Source organism: Triticum dicoccoides, chromosome 3B, assembly GCF_002162155.2.
Source record: "Triticum dicoccoides isolate Atlit2015 ecotype Zavitan chromosome 3B, WEW_v2.0, whole genome shotgun sequence".
Lineage (NCBI taxonomy): Eukaryota > Viridiplantae > Streptophyta > Magnoliopsida > Poales > Poaceae > Triticum > Triticum dicoccoides.
Genome location: NC_041385.1, coordinates 319,410,130 through 319,422,920, shown reverse-complemented (window position 1 = coordinate 319,422,920; position 12,791 = coordinate 319,410,130).

The window sequence follows — 12,791 nt, the reverse complement described above, 5'->3', positions numbered from 1 at the left end:
TTTACGTGCTCTTTATTATCCTGCAAATCTATCCTATCACACCTACAAAGTACTTCTAGTTTCATACTTCTTCTAGGTAAAGCGAACGTCAAGCATGCGTAGAGTTGTATCAGTGGCCGATAGAACTTGAGAGAGTATTTGTTCTACCTTTAGCACCTCGTTGGGTTCGACACTCTTACTTATCGAAAGAGGCTACAACTATCCCGTATACTTGCGGGTCATCAAGACCTTTTTCTGGCGCCGTTGCTGGGGAGTCATAGCACGGGGTGAATATTCTCGTGTGTGCTTGTTTTCTTTAGCACTAAGTAAATTTTATTTGCTGTTCTAAGTTGTTCTCTATCTTTAGTTATGGATATGGAATGCAAAATACCAAAAAAATTAGCTATACTTGCTACTCATGAGGATGGGGTAACTCCTAAAACCCTCAATTCTCATTATGCGAAAGATATTGTGTACTACTTTGATAATCTTGAGAAAACCCCATTCAACTTTATAATGGGATACACGTTGGATCAACGTGAATACTTTAGGGATTATCGCTCGACACAAAAAGGGAAACTATTATGGGATCAATTTATTATGTTGCGTTGGTATGCCTAGAATCTATGCTTGAGATATGATATTACTTGTTGCTCTAGGATGGAGGCTCCACACATTCCCTTTTCATGCAAATTTAATGATAATGAAACCTTAGCTTCTTATGCTAATGGTATATATGATTACTATGATGTGGAGCAAATAAAAGAATTTGTTCCTTTTAAGGCTGCTTATGAAATTGAATCTTTGTTTGAAAAGTATGAAGCTTTAGATGATGATGCTTATAGGCCTGAAAATCTTGCTATACTTATATATCTCTATGAAAATTATGAATACAATTACTATATTAATGGATTTATTGAGAAAGTCTCCGCTGTCCAAGAAGAGAATAATATTTTGCAGGAAGCTATAGAAGAAAATGATGAAACTGTGAGCTCATTGGATGAAAAAGATGATGAGGAGGGTGAAGAACAAAAGGAGGAAGAGCGGATTAGCTACCCATGCCCACCTTCTAATGAGAGTAACTCTTCAACTCATACATTATTTAATTCCCCTTCATGCTTACCAAAGGATGATGATTGCTATGATCCCTTGAATTTGTTTGGAATATCCCTTTTTGATGATGCTTGCTATGCTTGTGGCCAAGATGCCAATATGAATTATGCTTATGGAGATGAACTTGCTATAGTTCCTTATGTTAAACATGAAATTGTTTCTATTGCACCCACGCATGATAGTCCTATTATCTTTTTGAATTCTCCAAACTACACTATATTGGAGAAGTTTGTGCTTATTAAGGATTATATTGATGGGTTGCCTTTTACCATTGCACATGATGATTTTGATGAATGTAATATCCATGTGCTTGCTGCTCCTACTTGTAATTATTATGAGAGAAGAACTACATCTCCGCCTCTTTATGTTTCCAATACGATAGGATTGCAAGAAACTTGTTATACTATGCATTGGCCTTTACTATGTGTGCATGAATTGTTCTTTTATGACATGCCGATGCATAGGAAGAGAGTTAGACTTCGTTGTTGCATGATATATGTTACTTTGTGCTCATTACTAAATTACAAATCATTGTTAATTAAAATTGTCTTTGATATACTTTGGGATCCGGGTGGATTCATTACTTGAGCACTAAATGCCTAGCTTAATGGCTTTAAAGAAAGCGCTGCGAGGGAGACAATCCGGAAGTTTTAGAGAGTCATTTATTTCTGTTGAGTGCTTTTATATAGTTTAAAAACAAAAAAATAAAGAGGGGAACCTAAAAACTTTTCAAAAAGGAAAGTGATAGTGAGAAAGACAAGCATTGTTGAAGTGGGAGCTAGCCTTGAACTTTGTTCATGCTCACGGAAACTTTATGAATCTTGATTACAGAAACTTTTCAACAAAAATAATTATCCCCTTGTACAATTCCATTGTATTATAAAAATAATGTGCCAAGGTTTGCCTTTAGGATGTTTACAATGCTTGTTGGTTTGTACGGTGCAGGACAGAAACTTTGGCTGTAGTGCACGATTTTACATTTTTAACTGGAACATCAAACGGTTCTGATTCGTTTTGCACTGTCTTTCTGTACAACTGTTTTATATTTCCTAATTTTGGTAGAATTTTTGGGGTACCATAAGTATGGTGGATGTTCAGATTGCTACAGACTGTTTCGTTTTTGACAGATTCTGTTTTTGATGCATAGTTTGCTTGTTTTGATGAAACTATCAATTTATATCAGTGGATTAAGCCATGGAAAAGTTATATTACAGTAGACACAATGCAAAAACAAAATATGAATTGGTTTGAAATAGTACTTAGAGTGGTGATTTGGTTTATTATACTAACGGATCTTACCGAGTTTTCTGTTGAAGTTTTGTGTAGACGAAGTGTTTAAACGAGAAGGTCTCGATATGAGGAAAAGGAAGAGAGGCAAGAGCTCAATCTTGGGTATTCCCGAGGCACCCCAAGTAAATATTCAAGGAGACTCAAGCGTCTAAGCTTGGGGATGCCCCGGAAGGCATCCCCTCTTTCTTCAACAAGTATCGGTATGTTTTTGAATTCGTTTCGTTTATGCATTATATGCAAATCTTGGAGCGTCTTTTGCATTTACTTTTCACTTTTATTTTATGCACCATGCTGGTATGAGATAGTCCTTGGTTGATTTATAGAATTCTCATTGCACTTCACTTAAATCTTTTGAGTGTGGCTTTATAGAATGCTTCATGTGCTTCACTTATATCATTTGAAGTTGGATTGCCTGTTTCTCTTTACATAGAAAACCGCCATTTGTAGAATGCTCTTTTGCTTCACTTAGATTTGTTAGAGCGTGGGCATATCTTTTGTAGAAAGAATTAAACTCTCGTGCTTCACTTATATGTTTTTAGAGAGATGACAGGAATTGGTCATTCACATGATTAGTCATAAAATCCTACATAAACTTGTAGATCGCTGAATATGATATGTTTGATTCCTTGCAATAGTTTTGAGATATAAAGGTGGTGATATTAGAGTCATGCTAGTGGGTGGTTGTGGATTGTAGAGACACTTGTGTTGAGGTTTGCAAGTCCCGTAGCATGCACGTATGGTAACCGTTGTGTGACAAATTTGAAGCATGGTGTGTTTCTTTGATTGTCTTCCTTATGAGTGGCGGTCGGGGACGAGCGATGGTCTTTTTCTACCAATCTATCCCCCTAGGGGCATGCGCAGTAGTACTTTGCTTCAAGCGCTAATAAACTTTTGCAATAAGTGCATGAGTTCTTTATGACTAATGTGAGTCCATGGATTATACGCACTTTTACCTTTCCATCATTGCTAGCCTCTTCGGTACCGTGCATTGCCCTTTCTCACCTCGAGAGTTGGTGCACACTTCGCCGGTGCATCCAAACCTCGTGATACGATACGCCCTATCACACATAAGCCTCATTATATCTTCCTCAAAACAGCCACCATACCTACCTATCATGTCATTTCCATAGCCATTCCGAGATATATTGCCATGCAACTTTCCACCATTCCATTCATCATCATGACATACATTACTTTTGTCATATTGCCATTGCATGATCATGTAGTTGACATCGTATTTGTGGAAAAGCCACCATGCATAATTTTTCATACATGTCACTCTTGATTCGTTGCACCATCCCGGTACACCGCCAGAAGCATTCATATAGAGTAATATCTTTGTTCTAGTATCGAGTTGTAATATTGAGTTGTAAGTAAATAAAAGTGTGATGATCATCATTATTAGAGCATTGTCCCCAAAAAGAAAAAGAAAAGGAAGGCCAAAAAAAAGAAAGGCCAAAAAAAGAAAAAGAAAAAAAATGAAAAAAATAATAAGTAAAAGAAAGAAAATAAATAAAAAGAGGCAATGTTACTATCTCTTTTTCCACACTTGTGCTTCAAAGTAGCACCATGTTCTTCATGTACTAAGTCTCATATCTTGTGCTTCAAAGTAGCACCATGTTCTTCATATAGATTGTCTCCTATATTGTCACTTTCATATACTAGTGGGAATTTTCATTATAGAACTTGGCTTGTATACTCCAACGATGGGCTTCCTCAAATGCCCTAGGTCTTCATGAGCAAGCAAGTTGGATGCTCACCCACTTAGTTTCTTTTGTTGAGCTTTCATACACTTATAGCTCTTAGTGCATCCGTTGCATGGCAATCCCTACTCCTCGCATTGACATCAATTGAGGGGCATCTGCATAGCCCGTTGATAGGCCGCGTCGATGTGAGACTTTCTCATTTTTTGTCTTCTCCACATAACCTCCATCATTATATTCTATTCCACCTATAGTGCTATATCCATGGCTTGCGCTCATGTATTGCATGAGGGTTGAAAAAGCTGAAGCGTGTTAAAAAGTATGAACCAATTGCTCGGCTTGTCATCGGGGTTGTGCATGATGGGGGCATTTTGTGTGACGAAAATGAAGCATGGCCAAACTGTATGATTTTGTAGGCATAAGCTTGCTTTGGCCTTGTTGTTTTGAAAAGACATGATTGCTTTATAGGTACACTCGAAGTATTATTGTTTTTATGTCAAATGATAGACTATTGCTTTGAATCACTCGTGTCTTAATATTCATGCCATGATTAGACATATGATCAAGATTATGCTAGGTAGCATTCCACATAAAAAATTATCTTTTTTATCATTTACCTACTCGAGGACGAGCAGGAATTAAGCTTGGGGATGCTGATACGTCTCTGTCGTATCTACAATTTTTGATTGTTCAATGCCAATATTATACAACTTTTATATACTTTTGGCAACTTTTTATACTATTTTTTGGGACTAACATATTGATCTTGTGCCCAGTGCCAGTTCCTGTCTGTTGCATGTTTTTTGTTTCGCAGAAACCCAATATCAAACGGAGTCCATACGGGATAAAAACGGACGGAGATTATTTTCTTGGAATATTTATAATTTTTGGGAAGTGAAATCAACGCGAAACGGTGTCCGGGGTGGCCACGAGACAGGGGGCGCACCCTCCCCCCTGGGCGTGGCCTGGGCTCTCGTGGGCCACCCGTAAGGGGGTTGACGCTCTTCTTTTGGCGCAAGAAAGCTAATTTTATGAGAAAGATCTACGCAAAAGATTCACCCCAATCGGAGTTACGGAACTCCGGATATTTAAGAAACGGTGAAGGGGTAGAATCAGAGAACGCAGAAACAGAGAGATAGATCGAATCTCGGAGGGGCTCTCGCCCCTCCCACGCCATGGGAGCCAAGGACCAAAGGGGACACCCTTCTCCCATCTAGGGAGAAAGTCCAGGAAGAAGAAGAATAAGGGGGGCTCTCTCCCCCTTGCTTCTGGTGGCGCCGGAACGCCGCCGGGGGCCATCATCATCACCGCGATCTTCACCAACACCGCCTTCATCTTCACCAAAATTTCACTCACCTTCCCCCATCTATATCCAGCGGTCCACTCTCCCGCAACACACTGTACCCTCTACTTGAACATGGTGCTTTATGCTTCATATTATTATCCAATGATGTGTTGCCATCCTATGATGTCTGAGTAGATTTCCATTATCCTATCGGTGATTGATGAATTGCTATGATTGGTTTGAGTTGCATGTTTTATTATTGGTGTTGTCCTATGGTGCCCTCTGTGTCGCGCAAGCATGAGGGATTCCCGCTGTAGGGTTTGCAATATGTTTATGATTTGCTTATGGTGGGTTGCGTGAGTGACTGAAACACAAACCCGAGTAAGTAGGTTCTTTCCGTATGGGGTAAAAGGGGAGTTGATACTTTAATGCTATGGTTGGGTTTTACCTTAATGAATCTTTAGTAGTTGCGAATGCTTGCTAGAGTTCCAATCATAAGTGCATAGAATTCCAAGTAAGGGATGATATGTTATCTTATGCCTCTCACTCAAATAGAATTCCAAGTAAGGGACTTGAGAGAGTATTTGTTCTACCTTTAGCTCCTCGTTGGGTTCGACACTCTTATTTATCGAAAGAGGCTACAACTATCCCGTATACTTGCGGGTCATCAGCGGTTGCTTCCTGAGGGCAATGAGGGGCCCCATGAGAATCCAGTCTTCGTGGCTCCTCTCCTGATCGACCCTGCTATGCGCGCCCCTAGTGTGGAGGCAGGGGGACGCGTGCCTCCGTCAGCTATCAGGATCTCCTCCAGAGGACCAGCCTCGTTAGAGGCTCAGGAGCCTCAAGCTTATGGGGTTCCAGCAGGGGCTGCTGCAGAGACTTCTCACCACCAAGCTCCGGAGGCAGGAACCTCTGACGCCGGGGACAGTGGCTCTAGAGCTGCTGCTGGCGACGAGGAGACCACCAATGGCTTCGGAGCCGTGGGCCAGCAGGCCACGCCGGGCGCCCCTGCCCTTGGGACCTCTGCTCTACATATCACGCCGGACGCTCTTCCTCCCGAGGATCGCCCGTCGGGGCCAGGTCGACGCCGCCTGTGCCTTGAGTCTCTCTTGAAGAGGAAGAGCTCCCCGTGTCGCGATGATGGCACCCATCGACCGCTGAAGCCAAGGAGATATGTGGCCGCCGATGAGTAAGCACCTTCGCTCCCGATCTATGAGTGCACTGCGTTTTCTCATGGCTGGGGTTTTGCAGGATCTTCATGAAGAACGAACATAGAGAGGCCGAGACCCCCAAGAGCCCCAGCGCGGCGCGGGCGTGCAGCCCCCAGTGCCCAGAGCCTGCGCAGGGTACGAGTCCAGCTCCCTCCAGCTCAACACCGTGAGGGTGCACCAGAACCGAGCCCCATGTTTTTCCCCCGTGACTCCATCCGCGAGGTGAAGGGTGCGCAGGTGATCCTCCCTCGTGTCCTTGCCGACAGGGGGGCATCCTCCAGGCTTCCTTCGTCTTCAAGCTGCGTGGCCCAACCAGCCAGCCCCCAGCCGGTGCCTGGTAGAGCCCCCAGCGCCTCCCGAGCGACCTCCAGAGTCGTTGAGGACCTTGGCGACGAGCTCGCGCTTGCTCGTGGGCGCAGCATGGTGCGCTTCGGGTTCTTTGGTGAAGCGATGCACGCGATGGTCCATCTTGGCGGGGAGCTTGCCAACGTTGACACCAGGCTTGAGGCACAGACCCGCCGCTTGGAGGATGAATGGCAGCGGCTGAAGGTGGCCATCAACCTTGGGAAGCTTCAGTGAGACGAGGCCGAAGCGCGCTCGGAGGCCTCGCTCGCGGCTTCTCGAGAAGCTTGCGCTTGCGCCATGGAAGAGGTCGAGGTAGCCAACCGCCGTCGCGAGGCAGCTAAGGAGTGGGAGCGAAATCTTCTGTCTTCAAGTGCTGCCCTACTACATGAAATCTAGGAGCATCGTGGCCTGCTGGCCTCCTCGCTAGGTGAGGTGGCCCTTGCCGAGGAGGAGGTCCTAAGGCGCCATGAGGACTTGATGCTGGAGGCCGTGGATCATAGCTTGGCGCTGGAAAGGCTGGAGGTGAGGGAGCGACACGCCGCCACGACTGAGGATGTTGTCGCTGCCAGAGAAGCTTAGGTCTAGGTGGAGGTGGAGGAGAAGGTGGCGAAGGCATGTGCTGAGCTAGCCGAGGGGCACCGTCTGGACCTGGAGCTGCTCAAGGCTGAGTTTGAGGGACGTACCTCCATACTAAAGACCGAGCTACAGGCGGTGAAGCAGCATGAGGGCGCTTCCCGGGAGGCCCTGACTTCTTCCGAATCCGCCCTGGATTCTGCTCACGCCAAGATGTCCTCTCTCCGGAAGCAGGCCGAGGACACCGCCTCCCTCCTGGAGAAGGCTTTGAGTGAAAAGTTCCGCCGCCTAACACTGGAGCGCGAGCACGGCCCCATACTCCAGGGTCTGCATGTCAGAGACAACAATGCCTGTGGTGCCATTTGTGACAAGAGAGCTCCCCACCCACGCTAGAGCGACTACGCCAGCCATCTCTGCTTCTTCACTGATATCGTGACCCGCCTGGAGGACCAGGCCACAAAAGCCCGCCAGCTCATTGAGGAGAGGGGCCGGGGCCTCCTTGGGCGCGCGTTCTCATGCATCTTCAACAACCTCGTGAACCTTGACTCCCACTTCGACTTCAGCACCGTGCTAGCCCCCGTGCCTGCGGCCTCCCAAGACAAGCTTGCCAAGTAGGTGGATGATCATGTGGATGCTCTGGTGAAGGAGCTAACTCCTAAGGACGACACGTCCGTGCTCGCAGCCAAAGGGGCTGGCGTGGGTGGAGATGACGAGGAGGGTGGCAGCTTCAGCACAAGTAGCATGGACGGGAATGACGAAGAAGACGCGTCCAGCTAGGCCTATATTTCTTTTACTTTGACCTGTATGAAAACTCAAGCGCATCCTTGTGAGAGCATTTTGAAAAGGTGGGTGTCGGTGTACTAGAGTAGGGGTACCCTAGTATCCCGAACTTGTGCACGGGCAGTTGCAGCGCCCCGCGGCAAGGCTTGCCGGGTGACCGCCAAGGTCCTCCGTGGTTCCTTTTGGATCCATTCAAGAACGAAGTATTCAAGTCAAGGAGACAAGGCCCCAGCAAGAGGAGCTTGCCGGGAAGGCCAATCAAGGCATCACAAGGAACTTGCCGCGACGCGCCACGCGTCCCGGCAAGGCCCGGTGAGCGACAAGCTTCCGGGCGCGGCAAGACAACAGCCGCGGCAAGGCGCTTGCCGCGGCAGGATGCCACTCTGTACCCACGCTCCAGCACATCCACTAACGTGTCGCCATGAGGCCTTTCCAGGCGCACGTGGCGGGAGGCTGTGCAGCCAGCGGTGCGCAGTGGCAAGCGGCGCTGACAAGACTGCCATCGTGGCAAGCGGTGGCGTCCCTGACGGTCCCTTTTTGTACTGTTTGGGTGACGCAGATGGGCATTTAATGCCTTTCTCCCCTGCTGTCAGGGTTAGGTAGGATACACTGTACAGGTAGCTGTACCAACCACGCCTCTTTTTCCATTTTTACCCTTGTCTACTTTGCCACCTGTCGGTGACCCCTTGAGCATATAAAAGGAGGCCCAGGCGTAACGTAGAGGGGGTTCGGGACGAAACCAGAAAACGCTCACGCTCGGTCTTGTTATCAGCTCGAGTGTACTATATCACTCAGCGCTCCTGAGCAAGAACTCAATATCATCAGACATGCAGCAGTAGGAGTGTTATCTCTCCGGAGAGCTCCGAAGCTGGGTAAACTGCTCGTGTGCTTCGCCTCGATCCGCTCTTCATGCGATCTCCGCCCCCCACCGAACCGAAAGGGGCTCGGTCCGCCGGTCCCATAGGTGTTCGTGGATCAGTTTCCCCGACAGTGGGTGCCCCTTATGATATATGAGATAAGTAAATGCTTTTTGAAGTAACACCTGGAGGTCCCATAGGTGTTCGTGGATAGTTGTTTTTGACTTATCTTGGGTTTCGTGGGTCCTGAGTGAGACCTGGTGCCATGGCAGTGCCCCTTCTCCTGAGGCGAGCCTGCAGCTGGCTCGTGAGGCCCTGCGCCTTTTGAGGGGCCTGCTGGCCTGCCGTGGAGTGCCTCGTGAGGAGCCAACTGCCAGGTTGTGGCAAGGTGGGCGCGCGGGGTGGCCGCACCTTCCAGCCCCCGAGGGGAGCAATCAGCGCCAGCGCGTACACCGTACCCAGCCCCTGCTCGTGAGGTGCTAGAGGGAAGGGTAGCGGTCATGAGCTCCAAAAAAGAACACAAGAATGAAGGCAAGAGAGCGACACGAGAAAAACAAAACTCCCCCCGTTTGAGAAACGCACAGAAAACAAACTGCTTCAAAAAGTCGGCAAGCGAGTACAAAAATAGAGGCAAAAAGCAGGTGGCCGTGTCCGGCGCCTAACGGGTCTTTAGTATTCAGTCTTCGGTCTTCTCACTAGCGCGGAGCTAAGTGCTTCCACTGGCTGGGCATAGTCATTGGGGACAGTGTCGACGGCCAGCGCGGAGCATGGTGCTTCCACTAGGACATGGGTGGGAGCCCCCATGAGGCCCCAGGGTGTCACTCAGGAGACTCCGGGACATGTACAGCTCCACTCATTATTACGTGAGAGTGTCATGAGCGGAGACCTTCACAGGCCGGAGCCTTGCTTCGTTTCGCCTAACGAGGACCCCCCGTGCGCCGCCACTGACAACCGTTGGGGAGATCTGAAACCAGGACAAGACCAAGGGGCCAAGGGGACGCTGACGGCGTCCTCGGCGACCGTAAGCCCCTGCCGAGGGGACGGCCTCGCTGGCACCTTCCCCAGCAGTGAACCTACCTCCAGGCTGGATCCTGTTCTGCGTAGCGCGATGAGGGCCCTGCCGCTGGGCTCCCCCCACGCTGCTCCCAACGCCCTTCGCGCTCCTGAGGGGAGTCCGCCATCCTAAGGGTCCTGGTGGTTGCCGCGTCTTGGTTCACCTGCGATCCATGGTTAGTGTAAGTGTGCCCCTGCGGCGTTAAGTGTACCCAGAGGCTGCCGCTGTTGGGGACGCCGGCAGGGCTTGGTGGTGATTCGAAGGAGAGCTTGGCCTCATGTATGTCCAGCGCCCAGCCTGGCGTGGGGGATCGACTGGGGCCCTCTCCTAGCACGTGCCTTGGATCCATCACGACGGGAACGCAGGCTTCCGGGATGCTCGCGCCAGGTGTGCTGCCCGGCCGCCTAACACTCCCGCCCCCTTCTGTCATCCTCTGGTCCTGCTGGCCAGGGGCCGGCACTCCAACACGGCCCCTGGTGGTGTCGTCCGAAGCAGCCCCGTGCTGAGGGGGCACGTTTGGGGCGGCGCGGGCTGCTCCACGATACTAGTTGGCGTCGAGAGGCTCTCTGTGGTCCCTAGGAGAGGGCGCACGGCTGTGTCGGGGATGAGTGCGCGCCCCCACCATGACTTGCGACGTGGGGAGGGTGCAGAACAATGCCGCCCCCCTGCACGCCGCGTCTAGTAGCTCAGCGGCCCGCTCCAGCAGGGCGTCGTGGCCGCTCTCGAGCAGCCAGCACCACAGAAGGTCACGGGCCATGATGACTGCCGCCCGGATGTTTGCTTGCTCCCTCGGTGAGTGCGGAGCAGATGCTGCAGCGTAGTTCATAGAGTGTGCAGCTGCGCGGCTGCGGTGTGGTGTTAGAGGAGAAGACTGTGCCATGCGCCCCCCGCGACCGGTCGCCCCCGGCAGAACATGGGCCGCGAGTAGGGCACAGTGGAGGTCTTCTTCGCCGGTGGGTGCTGGCGAGGAGGTCTGGACGACCCAGTGCTCGACGTTGGCTCTCGGGGTGTCGGCCATGGCATCGGTGGAGCGGAGGAGGACTGGTCGACGCTACAGGAGATCCGACACACCCCTACCTAGTGTGCCAAATGTCGGATTTTGGTGTCCGGTAACCCGTGAGAGGTTCGAACACTTGGGTGCGTGTGGAGATCTCAACCTGCCCAGCCTGCCTACTCGTGATCCTCCCTAGCCTAGCGCTCAAAGCTCACAGAGACACAAAGACACAGAGATTTATACTGGTTTGAGCCACCGTTGTGGTTTAATACCCTACTCCAGTGTGGTGTGTTGGATTACCTCGAGGGTCTATGGATGAACTAGTACAAGGATGAACAAGCCTCGGGAGCTGAGGTGTTCTTGAGCTGGTGTGGTGCTCGGGGTGGAATCCACCCCCCTCTATGGTGGTGGCTACGTCCTATATATAGTGGCCTTGGTCCTCTTCCCAAATATGAGCGGGAAGGGATTCCACAACAGTGGGATTTGAAAGGGGACAAGTAGTACAGTCTATCCTGACAAAAGTAGTCTCCGCGTGCGAAAAGCCTCTGGTTGTGACGCTGTGCTGGGCTCGGTGATGACCTCCATCTTGCCGTCCTGTCAGTCTTGGTCTCGTTGCACCAAAATGGAAACCTTTGGTTGATTCTGTCGGTGTCAAAATCGGCGTATCTCGGGTAGGGGGTCCCGGTCTGGGCGTCTTAGGCTGATGGTAACAGGAAGGAAGGGACACAATGTTTACCCAGGTTCGGGACATCTCAATGGAGGTAAAACCCTACTTCCTGCTTTATTAATATTGACGATATGAGTAGTACAAGAGTAGATCTACCACGAGATCATAGAGGCTAAACCCTAGGAGCTAGCCTATGATGATTATGATTGTAATTGTGATCGACCTTCTAAGGACCAACCTCTCCGGTTTATATTGATACCGGAGAGGGCTAGGGTTTACATGGAGTCAGTTACAGGGAACGAAATATAATATCCGGATCGCCAAGCTTGTCTTCCATGCAAAGGAGAGTCCCATCCGGACATGGGACGGAGTCTTGAGTCTTGTATCTTCATGCTCCAATAGTCCAGACGATGTATATAGTCCGGCCATCCGGATACCCCCCAATCCAGGACTCCCTCAGTAGCCCCTGAACCAGGTTTCAATGACGATGAGGCTGGTGTGCAGTCTTGTCTTTAGCATTGCAAGGCGGGTTCCATCTCCGAATACTCCAAAGTAATTATCAAATACTGAGACCGTGTCCGAATCTCTGAGATGATTCTCACATACCATCGTAGGGAACATAGCATAAATATGATCTGTTGGCAACCTTCGTACATCGTGCCTTTGCATCATGGCCCGGTCCAACACGAACCGGCGTTTCTCGCCCCACCTCGACTCGCGTTGCGAGGCGGTTTTATTGCCACGTCCTGCCAAAGCAGAGATACTGTTCCTCTTATTACGGGATCTTCCATCAATATGGGCGTGCGTAACCCCACGACGACCATTCACATGACTCTGTGTGCTTTTAGATAAGCCTCAAGCGATCACCCTGAGGACTCTTGATATTCACCCCCTTTATAAAGTGGCCGAGGCCTATGCCTCTTTTCCACCTCCTTGGCGC